Below are 12,678 nucleotides of genomic sequence, written 5' to 3'. Positions count from 1 at the left end.
AGTCATTAGATCAGGGTGTAAACGTGAATCTTATGCAGTTTTTACTTTACTACAATATCATATTACTCCATGCTATCATCATTGCATGCTGCGCATTTTCAATACAATACTGGTTAATTGAATTTTTTCTTTCATAAGAATATACGTTCGGTGCTCCAAAGGAATCTTATACCAGTAGCACATATAGATCGGCGGGAGGAGAGCCTCCCTTACATTCACTCCTGAGGGTACTCCTGATAACAACTCGCATGCATTCGCCAACTCATAAATCATAAATCGACGACGTAATAAATCTCTCAAGCACTGGTTTGACTCCACTGTTAACTCATTTTCAACAACGGTCATCAATAGCAGTCTTCAACCCTTAGACCGGTATATCGTAAGTGAGAATTTCATATTTTCGTCCATAACTTAATGAAAATCGTGAATATGGGCTATTCCGTATGGCTCAGTAGCTCACCAAGACCTACCATGTACCAAAAATTCTTTGAAGAATCTCTCTCGTGAACCGATGTACCATTATCAAAAGAGGCTATTTGGGCTTCTATCTCGGTTCTCTCCATTCAATTTGAAAGGTAATCCTTTATTCAAATAAATTTAAATAAAATCTGGCCTACTTCATCCACTCGCAATTAGCCCTGATAATGGAACGCGGCTCGAGTTTCGAAACGTCGGCCGTATGGAAAGAAGTAACCCGGCTGGAAGCCCGAAAAGCCATTTTTGACTATATTCGCCGGGAAAGTAATAGATCTTACTTCGAAACATCCCAATTATTCTGCCATGCTGTTTACCCAGAAAAAAGAGGTAGGTAGGCATGATAATACAGCTTTACAGAGATCAGGACACCGAGGTGGGTCCTCTGAAGGATACAACACACCGGGGCTAAGAAACAAGTAAGAGACTTATACGTCCGAGCTCCCGGGGAGGGGTTTGGATGGGAAGGAACAAGGAAAGAGGCGCCGCCGCGGTAGGAGCCCGTCGACGCCACTGGGATAGGGATAGGGTTGGAAGGGAGGGACGGGGTAATCACCTCACCGCTATAGAAGTGGAAAGGGCCCACTAAATAGCGAAACCTAGCATCAGCCATCAATGTACCAACGATTTTGGAGGATTTTCCTATTGAAGAGAAAAATCCATCGAACAAACCGTTGGATAAGTACAGCTTTACAGTTAGAATGCAGGCGGGAGTGGTGAAATATGGGGAGAAAGACGCAATCGGTCCATTTTTTTATTTATTGTTTTCGACCGTCCGAGACCTTGCTGCCATGTCACAACCAGGTAGTGAGTGTCATTAGCGACGCGATCCATCCTCTCCCCGTTTTAAACGCCGCTCTCCAAAGTGCAAGTGCACACGGAGCGGAATAATTGCGACCTTCACGCATTGGCGCGATTCGGAATCAGCGAGGCGTTGAAGCGCGGACCCCAATGGACATCGCAGAGAGAGAGAGCGCAAGCCGACCCGCCACGCGATGACTCTCGCTCGATCGTTCACGAGCGCGATTTATTTATTTATTTGCAAATGACCCAAAAACAGTACATGAGACCTTTTACATTGGATTTTTAAACAAATGATCAAATAATAAATTGTAACAAGAAACAACAACAAGAACAAAAAAAAAAGATTAAATACACTCACATATCACGTAATACTTCACTTCTATGAACGCATCATCCGCTCATTTGTGAGTTTGGGAAGGGCGGAGAAAGAAAAGAGGGATTTAAAGAGGAAGTTTCCTGATGGCGGTCGTAAATGATGAAATTGATGATTTTATATCAACAGAAGGAGCTTTGATGGAATCGTAGGTAAGAGTTAGCCGGTGGGTAAGGGATCTCTGGGTCACAGATAAACGGTGGAGAGGTAGATGGAAAAGAGATGAATTCCGTGTTTTACGGGAAGGGACACGGAGGGAGAACATTGAAAGAAAGTAGTTAGACATGAAGTGGCCATTCATGATTCGGTGGAAATACCTGAGGTCACTAAGTGTACGTCTTCGCCTTAAGGGCACTATGTCAAGTTGAGAGAGGAGATCATCAGCAGTACGGAGGGAGGGGTTACGGTTTTTCAAGATGTTTAAGAAGATTTTCTTTTGCCTCGAGGGACGACAGTGAAGATGGGAACGTGGATGTGATTTTGTGGCATAAATTTACTTAACATATACTTTGATGCCTTCATCAGTATTCGTAACTCTGAAGATGCCTCACTTGGAATAGGATGCTTGCGTGTTGGACCCTTATAAAGTAGAGCTGAAATCAATAGAGAACAGCACAGGGAAGACAGCCTCGTATTAGGCTGTCTTCCCTGTGTTACCATTGTGTTTGGCGAGTTAGAATGGGAATCTTTACATGAGCGGAGAGATAATTAGAGGCTAAATTTACTATGTAAATTTGGGAAAGAGTTTTTCTCAGACGACGTGAAAAATATCCTTCGCTTACCGTCGCACTGCGGTAGACGTTATCACGAGAAGAAAATAAAGGAGATACACTGAAAAACAAAGAGATTAAAAATATCATTACTTCCTCGATCTATCATGGAAAACAACGGTTTATCCAAAAATAAAATTAATGGCGTCACTCACTAGGATGGCTACTTGCATGCTTATAATTTTCTATTGTTTTAACATTTGTCTTGCTCGTGGCATGCTGGTGACAGGTCGAGCCCTGTCGAACACTCTATAGGTCGCTAACAGGGTATTAATTAGATGTAAATACTGATCATATGATTCTTGGTGGGCATAGAGTTCAAGTCGATCCTATTGTTCATGAATCGTCACATGAAGGGAAATGGAATCACAGGCAAAAGAAGTAGGCCCATTGCAATGTACCTCTCAATGGATTCAGGGACTAATGTTGTGATTGTTAAAAAATAATACTTAATGGATGTATTGATTACATTTGGAGAATATCATGGATGTTATGACACAACTAATAGTAAAAAAATAACATTTCAGGCAAATTTTGGCAAAAGTAATTAAGGTGAAACATTTAAAATTTCAACAATTGATTTAGAAAAAATATCTCGGTAATGTGCTTTTAAATTAAAAATGCAATTAAGGGAGGGAGGGGTGGTCTATTGTTTAGAGCGCTTTGCTGCTGATAAACATTATAGACCAGTAGACGGATAGAAATGAATAAATCATGCTAGGAAAAAATAGAATCAAAAGTAATTCGCGACATGACCGATGATCTACATCCACGGAAGACCGTGTGAGCCGCCTCGAGGATGTTTGGCAGGGGGTGACAAATCACAGGCATGCAGAAAACAACAGGAACCCCGCATGCACTCCACATGGCCATAAAAAACACGCATGATAAAAAACTATATGTGCCCATAATTGAGGGTGGTGTGAGCTCCCGCCAATCGTGAATCGCTCGGCTGGATCTCACGATTATTTATTCTAACAACACTCAAAATACACATTTGAGTAATGGAAAAAATCTACTCAGAGTACACGCTTGAATAATTAGTGGCTAAAATTTACAAATGGACGTACATTTAAGTTTTGGGAGCACCGCTTGGAACCATTCGGCTGCTCAAATTTTTTTTAGAAATATCAACTTATTGAGTTGCCCCCCTGATGATCGACTCTCCAATTTTAGCGGCCTAAGAGAAAAATCTTTCACTCCGGACGGATGATTTTATCGTAGGCCGGTAATGGCGCTGATGGGATCAAACGAAATGGTCAAAATATAAGTGGAAAAATCGAGCTTGGATCGAAACTCGAAGATAACGGCTCGATCTCGATTTCCTCGATCTGTGAGTAATAAAACACGATCTTAATCTCAATCGTTGAGTTCGGAGACTCCGACTGCCCATTTTTTAAATTTTAGTATTCATGCCCCTGAAGTATGACAATGCTTTCAGCTCTATTCATTGATTACTTTGTCTTGGACAGCCGCTGGGGCTAAACGTGCTTTTATGAGCTCGGCGATTTTCTACTAACACATCATTACTTGTTCGTGAATTTTTGGCCGAAAACAATTTGGTTATACTAGGCTTCATTTTACTTTTTCTATTTTCCAAGAATAAAGAGACTTTAAAGGGCCAATGTTTCGCAAGCATAGATGTCATCAGTAGAAATCGTTGTCAGAGCTAAATGATAAGCTAAAGGCCGAGTTTGAGAAGTGTTACGGGTATTGGAGGAAACGCTGGTACAAGTGCATAATATTTGATGGGGAATATTTTGAAGGCGACAAAATTTATGTAGACCAATAAATAAATATTTTTTCAAAAGTCTGAACTTACCATTACTTTCTGAGCTACCCTCGTAGCCTATGATAGCACAACGCTAGAGTCCGGAGTAGTGATGATAAGATCATGTAGTTTGGAAAAAGTATAATTTATCCTTTAAGTTTTCAATCTTATTTTCGCGTCACAAAACCACAGAAAAAGTTTGTACTGTCTTTAGACTTTTATTAAACGACCGAGATTTGGACAAACTAAATCTTTTTCGAGGATTTTGTCGCTGTCACCTCGATAAGGACATAGCTTGTCGATACGTGGATTTGTCAATAAAAATCTTTGGGCCATATAAACTTTATCCATGATTATTACCAGTCACACTATTTCGCAAAAATCGCCATATATATTCTATATCATTTGAGATGTTGGCCTCTTGCACGGGAGCCAATAATCACCCTCTCCTATCTCCAATCTGTGAGTGACGCTGGCGACGCATTCCGGCAGGCTTTTGTTTCCTTAAGGTACGTAGGTACATGCACGCTTGGATTCCCTGCCCTGACGACAGGTAAGTACGACGCGAGAGAGGAGAGGGTATCCGGTTGCCTGGGGTGACTGCCGACAAAGCATGCGAGTCCTCGGAGGGATCGACTGTCACGAGGTGTAACATTTCCATCGGCGCAAGCGAAGCGAGGTGGAAAAGCGAGCTCACAAAGGCACGTAACGACAATCCACGGGCGCTGTCCCGACATGCATCTGGTGCGATTAGACTCCGCGTCTCCGATTCACGGACAGAAAGGAGGATGAGGAGGAAAAGCGGTCGCTCGGAAGAAATAGCCTCCGTTTCGCGCGAATCCATAATCAAATTTCAACAAAACGAAATAATTCTTAATAGTAAGGAAACCTCTATCAATGTCGTATTTTATGATACATTTACATCTTCATCTACATGTAAGGAATATTTGCGGTATAGCCCTGAAGAAATTGGGATTCGTCAAGCGTAATGTGGGAAGATTTTCGGATGAGAAAGTAAAAGGAAGGTGCTATTTCGGACTCGTCCGACCGCACCTTCAATATGCAGCGAGGGTATGGGATCCGGTTCAGAAAGACTTAATCCGCGAACTGAACAAAATACAAAGGAAAACTGCGCGTTTCGTCAAAAACTGCTACGGGCGTACAGACAGCGTTACCCAAATGATAAAGAAATTAGGCTGGGAGCCGCTGGAGACTCGGAGGCTGCGCGCTAGGCTTGGATTGCTTGAACAATTGAGAATGGATATCTTTAAGAGCGACACGGAGAACATAATATTAGAGCCCCACTATATTTCCAGGTCCGACAGAAGCGATAAATTAAGATAGATATTTTTCCCTACGGATAGATATGGGAATTCATTTTTCCCCTGAACCATAAGAGACTTTAATAAATGGAAGTCGTAATTTCGTTTGCGCATTTCCTTTTTACGTGCAAATGGCTGGTGTACTAACACCCCCTACCACACGTCTTTTAGGCCGCTTGCGGGGTAGTATGTAGACATAGATCTCATGTACGGGGTGTTGGATACGTACCGTGCACCAAGGCATGGAGGCTGATGCGCATGTGATTTATTAGTAGTGATAATATAAAAATATACGCACATTAAAGTTTGGGTATATCCCCTTCGGACCATTCGGCTTCAATAATTTTTTTTAGAAATATTAACTGATTGAGATAAATTCTTGATGACCAAGGGTTTGCCTTTCTAGTTTTACTGGCCTTAGAGATATGTCTTTAACATGGGATAGATGACGTTATCATATTCCCTCCCATTCTCTACCTGATTACTACGCGCTGCTGGTATCACACGAAATGGGCAAGATCGACATTGAAAAATCGCGTTCGGATCGAAATCGATTTTTTCATCACTATTTACAGCTATACCTCACGAACACTCTAAAGGGAAAAAAATTTCCAAAAATGATTGGAGTTCAGTTCTATGCACGAAATTTCTTATTCATCGGTGTATGACTGAGATATTTGTATCGTCCGAGTGCCTAAAATTAGAGCCACTATTTCAAAGTTTTCCCAAAGCCAACTAGATTAGATGCCATCACAACAAAAGAAAAAAAGGATAGCCTAAATGTATATAAACAAGCGGAAATTTTGTACGTCTAGAGAGGATTTGAAAGGCTATCAAATGATCGTTCGTCATCAGGATTCAGGATTCGTTCAGGATCATTCGTTCGCTGGTAGGTGAAACGATCTCCAGCAACAACAATAAAGGTTTAGAGAGTGCTATATCAAAAATTAGGTGGTCAAAATCATACATGTTTATGTGTAAATAGCTGGCCAACAATATGAAAACCTGTATTGAGTGCTAACGAGGGGAAGAAGAGAATTTTAGATGTGTGCAATGGATATGAAAAACGAAGAACATTGCAAAAATAAATTTTCAATTTAATGCAATAATTTTAAATTTCTTGTGCTTCGAAATATACATTGTCAACCATATACAACAAGTTGTAATTATCAAACATAAAATTATCATTAATTCAAAAAAGAATTGTTATCTTTGAAAACAGGGCGCCAGGAAATCCCTACGCCTGCCAGATAGGCGCTTCTGCCGGAAGATTAAGCAAAACATGGAAGTGTTTTTTGTGTTTTGAGTTGAAGACGATAGATTTAGAATGTTGATGAGGAAGGGGATCTGATATCTTATTCGACCGGATATCCTCCGCTCCCAATCTTAATGGCTCAAAGCAGAGTGGACCTTGGCCTCAGCAGCGGATAGACAAACAAGTTGACTGTCTGCTTATCATTATTTATTCAAAAGAGAGTTTACTGAAGAAAAGGCAACCGTATTCGGAGAGATAAGGCAAAAATACCGTGTTTGAGAAAATATTAATAAAAGGTTTACTATTAGATTTTTGATTGTTTTTTCTGATAATATTATGCCGTACTAGAGCTAGACCGAATTTTTTCTCAACCCCCGCTTGTGAGGGTATTTTCTTGCCGAGGATTTCTTCAAAATGGATATTTAAATCAAAATTCTTAGGTTTTTCCGACAAATTAACGTAACTTTTCTCCCATTGCAGCACTACTTTGTACTACTTCTGTAGATCGTTCTACGTCCGTTTTTCTCCTATCACCATGTAAGTACTTCGATGCTATTAGCGTTTTCACCCTTGAATGTATTTAATTTTTTCTTTGCATAATTTTTATTGACCATGCAATTCGCTCTATATATTTAGTATTACTTTAATGACGAGGGCTTTGATGGAAGTAGGGACGTCATTGTCTCAGCCTCGCCACATTAAAGGCATACTACTTATGATAATATTTTCGTCTGAAGATTTTCACAGCTTCTTTTATCAATATTGGTGGTGGTTCTCGGATATTGCTGTGTAGGTAACATATTTTCACTCAACGTTTCACTCCTCCTACTGGGAGCGTTATCAAGAGAAAAGGAGGAGGAGGAGGAGGAGGTTTTTTTCTCTTGATAACGCTCCCAGTAGGAGGAGTGAAACGTTGAGTGAAAATATGTTACCTACACTGCAATACCCGAGAACCACCACCAATATTGATACTATTATAATAATTATTTATTAATATGATTAGGTCACAAAACGCGTTACTTATGCAATTAAATGGAGTGACAATGCAAAAGGGTTTAATTTCTATTCGTAGCCAATAAATTCCAGCTCTTACGTCAACTAGTAATGAGTTAATGTACACATATACGTTTTTACCGCAGGCAGAGGATTGCACTCACCACTGACGCAATCAATTTCTTATGTGGAGACTTTTTAGAGATACCTGTGGTGATTAAGAAATACTTGCATTTAATGAACTTGCAAAGAAATACTTGAATTAATAATAAGTCTCAAGAAGTGTATCAGGGCCTATTGTGCACTATTACAGATATTAATTGAGTGACGAATGGATTTATGCTGTTGAGTCAGCTCTTTGTAAACTAATTATTCACGAAAAATCAATAAATACCTCTGTTGTTCAAGTTCCTTACTTCACAAATGAATTTAAATTTTGGCTTATAACGGGTTTAGTATAGTTTTCAATCTACGGTCTCACAGTGATTGCAGTTTGAGTTGTCCAAAGAGGTCAGTAACACTAACAAGACCATCGTCACGACTTTTCGAATACATGGCCGCTCTTCTCTGAACGCAATCTAACTCTGTTTTAAGCGTATTTCATGAGAGTCCCAAACACTGGCAGCGTATTCCAAATGGGGTCTAACGAGGGAGCTAATGTCTCTCACTTTGTCGTCGCACTTTCCTAGTATTCTTTTAACAAATCCCAATTCACGATTAGCTAGACCTGTTATTTCCAGAATATGTTTATTCTACGATGGATCATTACTGAGCCTAACTCCTAGATATTTTACAGATTCTAAAGGCCCTAAATGGGTGCCCTGAATGAAATAGCTATGTTTTGTTTTTTTTTCCGGAATTTCATTACTACGCATTTTTTCAAATTTAACTCCAGATACCTCACATCGCGCCACGCTTGTATTGCAGTAAGGTCGTATTCCGGTAGGTATATCACAAGAGGAGGATAAAAGAAATAGACTGCAGAACAGAGAGATGTCGTTCCTTCCCAGGGCTATCAGGGATGGAAACAGATTTGCCATCAATGTAAACTAATCGGTGCACTCGCTAAGTCGACCAAATACGTGCATTTTTTTCCTTTTCTGGTTTGGGTTTGTTGCTCCTAATAAGTTCAACATATTCAGGCTTCAATTGGTGGAAGTTAGACATATTTAAATAAATAAAAGATCGTAGCACTTTTCCACAAGAATTTTTAATGCGTGCAACGCGTTTCGGGTCACTGAGCCATCATCTGGTACAAGACCAGGTCTTGTAGCCAGATGATGGCTCAGTGAGCCGAAACGCGTTGTACGCATTAAAAATTCTTGTGGAAAAGTGTTACGATCTTTTATTTGTTGGTCATAACTTTCCTTTTCTGCATCTAAATAGTTTAATGTAGCTGCATGGAAATTTATCCACAGATAAATTTGTATTTTTTTGCATGGTTGGTGTCGACTTGCCATGGAACAATGCTAGATAGGTGAGACCTCTCACCGCGTGCTGGTATCTGGCACCCTTTTTTTCGATGACTACGAAGGCGTAGAGCATTCCATGATGCATGATGGTGTATACTCTCACCCTCGCTGAGGCTCCCAGGGTATTATATAAATGTAGAAGAGCGAAGAAGTTGGAGGATGAACTCAAAATGTGTCCCTGTTGCTTGCCCTGACGTTGCTATAAAAAGGAAGACGACACACAAGTGTCTACCTCCATTTGACCTTAGATTAGATTGGGGGGAGGGGCTGAGGGGGAGCGGGCCTTCATCACGTCAATGTGGGGTCAATCTACGTCGGAGGCAGAACCCCCCCCTCCTCGAGTCTCGTCTTCCTTTTTAGAACGACCTCTGCAACGGACGGAGACTTATTTCGAGAGGAACCCTATTTATCCTCTTCTATATTTGCACTCACAGCTCGAAAAACGACTAGCCTTCGACTCTGTCGCCTTCGAGAACGCGATGATCTGCGATGAATGCTTTTATTAACCTTTAAGGAGTGTTGTGGCCTCCATCTCAATGAATCAGGAAATCATAATCTACCACATTCTTTCTTTATCTCGTTGAAATGTTGAAATTATTTGGAGATATAAGAAACGTGATGCGATTCAGGTCTGCTTTTGGTGTACCAGCGTTACAAATCTAAAGCTATTATCTGGGCGAAAAATAGTTCCCAAATTTATTCGTAAAAGTAAAACAATGGTTAAATCACATGATCACATACTACGACTTTTCTCTGTTTCGATGATGATAGCAACGGCTTAAGTCTAGGATTCGGACTAGTGCTGGGAGTTACGAATCATTTCAAGGATTCGATTCGTGTGATTTGATTCATAATAATGAGTCTATTCTTCAAGTCGTTCATAATGAATGAAATCATATAAATTCACACGGCGTCGGCATTACTCTTCCGACGTTGTAGTCGTAATGCCTTCCACAAGGCACTCGTTCAGTTCAGGGCAATTTCTGGAATATCTCTGACACCAGGGGCGCAGCTAGGAATTAAGGCTAGGGGGGTTTTAGGCACAACTAATACTGGGGTGTGTGGGGGTGTGGAATACCCGCCAGGGTAAGCGGGAGGTGCGATGGCACTCCTTTAGAAAATTTTCAAGGTAAAGGGTTCAAAATGCTGAGTTTTACGGTTTTCGGAGGGATATTTTATTAATATTTACACTATTCTGTAAGTAATATTAATCTAATTAAGTAAAATGGATTAAACTATAAAATATTTCTGAAAACCCCACCCCCCCCCCCCTCGCTGCGACACTGTCTGACACCGCCGCGATTCGAACCCGGACCCACGGGGTGCGACCGGTATGAAACAGTAGAACCTTGAGCGTATGCAGTGCCTAGGATCGCGCAACTGAACTGCACTTGCCCTACCCCCTGCCAAACACCTTAGAGGTTGCTCGCACGATATTATGTAGATGCTCCCCTTCTTCGACGCACCACACTGCTGACTCATAGACACGCCTTGAACGCTATGCAGTCGTCGTAATATAATTTACTTTAAATACAGCATTAAATAATGTACGTATTTTACAGATCATAATGTGAACTGTATTTTAAACTGTATGTAAAGGACTTACTGTGTACTGTGATCAAGGCTTAAATATTAAAGAAAAGTACTGCACTGTAAATAGCAAAAGGTTTCTTATAAAATTACTTCGTCTCGGAGCTGATTGGATTAAAAGGATGTTCGGATGAAGCATGTTTGGATTAGCGGGACTCTACTGCATTACCACTGGTGTGCTGTAAGCATTGTTCATTTCCGCCCAGGGGACGTGGGTTTATATATGTGTATGCCGTATACAGATGAGAGGGCCCTCCCTTGGTCCTGCGCTCTACAGCCTCCCCTTCGCCCCCCGCTACCCCCACAACCTTTGCCCCTCACTACTCACAATCTCTCTCTCTCTCTTGGCCGTCCTCATCGTTACCATAACAACCGCAAGGTCCTCCATTGCGTCAACAGGCGGACCGCGACAAAGTGGATGATGGCGAGCCAATGGCCTCTGACCTTGCCAGACAATGAGTGGCCACTGTGTTCGCCTGTCCCTCCACCCGCCCCCCCCTACAACCCCCCCCCCCCCACCAACACCACCACCATAACAACAAGAGCCGCATATAAAACCACCACCGCTTGGAATGGGGTGAGACCATCCCCCTCTTCCCCTCTCTCCAACCAATGAAAATATATCTCCCCCTATGTCGTCCCAGCTTCCCTCCACGAATCCTCAAAGAGTTACAACGTTTAGCCGTTAAGGCAACTATACTGTCTTGGGATGTACGCATAATCTCTTTCGACATTAAGAATGCTTTCTTATATTCACAGAGTTTTACTGCGGGGGCTTGTGATTCGCTCTTCCGATTCGAACCGGTTTTCTTGCTATTATTTCGGCTAGGCGAACAAGTAAATAATTACCCGAACAGGGCTCAGTCCCAAATAGTTCGGCTTACCGGGAATTCACTCTACATATTTTTCGCATTGCGTCTAAAACAAAGTGGTGGAGTCGTAAGTCAGAGGGTAGGGGCTCCTGGGCAGGGACACAGCTAAGAATTATGGCTTGGGCGGGGGGGTGAGTTTAGGTGTAACTAATACCGGTGGGTGTATGGAATACCCACCATAAGCGGTTGGTGCGAGATTAATAAATTTCGTAATTTTATGATAAATGGTTCAAAATGGTGAGTTTTACGGCTTCCTTAGGGATAATTTATTGAAACTTTCACTATTCTATTATTAATATCAATCCAATTAAGTAAAATGGATTCTCTTCTTCATCCTAGCGTTTGTCCCGCGCTATTGCAGGGTCCGCTGTTCTGCTAAGTCCTCTCCACTTGGCTCGATCCAGGGCGTCTACTGGAGTGGCGTTGATGGTTTTCATGTCGAATTTAGTAAAATGGATTAAACTTTTAAAAATTCTCTTAGCTCTGGGGGGGGGGGGGGTTATCCCCCAAAAGCCCCCCCTCGCTGCGCCACTGCTCCTGGGCTGGTCTTCTCCTGAGCGGATGTATCGCGGACAGTCGCCCTTTCTGGAGTCCAAGCCCTCATAGGGACAGAAGAAGTGGTAGTGTGTGCTTTGAGGCTACACTCACATCAGCGACCGGAGAGCGGAGCGGAGGAAAGACCCCTTGTCCAATAACAAGTCCCTTCTGCTCCCGGGGCTCTCTCCCCCGCAGCAACAATATACTCCCCCTTTACAAGAGCACTTGCTCGTAATTGACTTGGATTGCTGCCCCCCCCCATCCCCTCGCCGGCGCAGCAACAAGTGCTCCGTCCCCCACCATGCATTAGAGGGGGGAAGGGGACCCCTTCATCTCCCCAAGCTGTTCCCAATTACGCCCTCACTTCCTCTCGCCCTCACGAAGCAGATCGGGGCGAGCTGCTGCTACACACCACCACGAACACTGCCCTCCTATTTAGCTTCGC

The sequence above is a fragment of the Ischnura elegans genome, chromosome 2 (assembly GCF_921293095.1).
Source record: "Ischnura elegans chromosome 2, ioIscEleg1.1, whole genome shotgun sequence".
Taxonomy (NCBI): domain Eukaryota; kingdom Metazoa; phylum Arthropoda; class Insecta; order Odonata; family Coenagrionidae; genus Ischnura; species Ischnura elegans.
Note: the sequence above shows the minus strand (reverse complement) of the source record.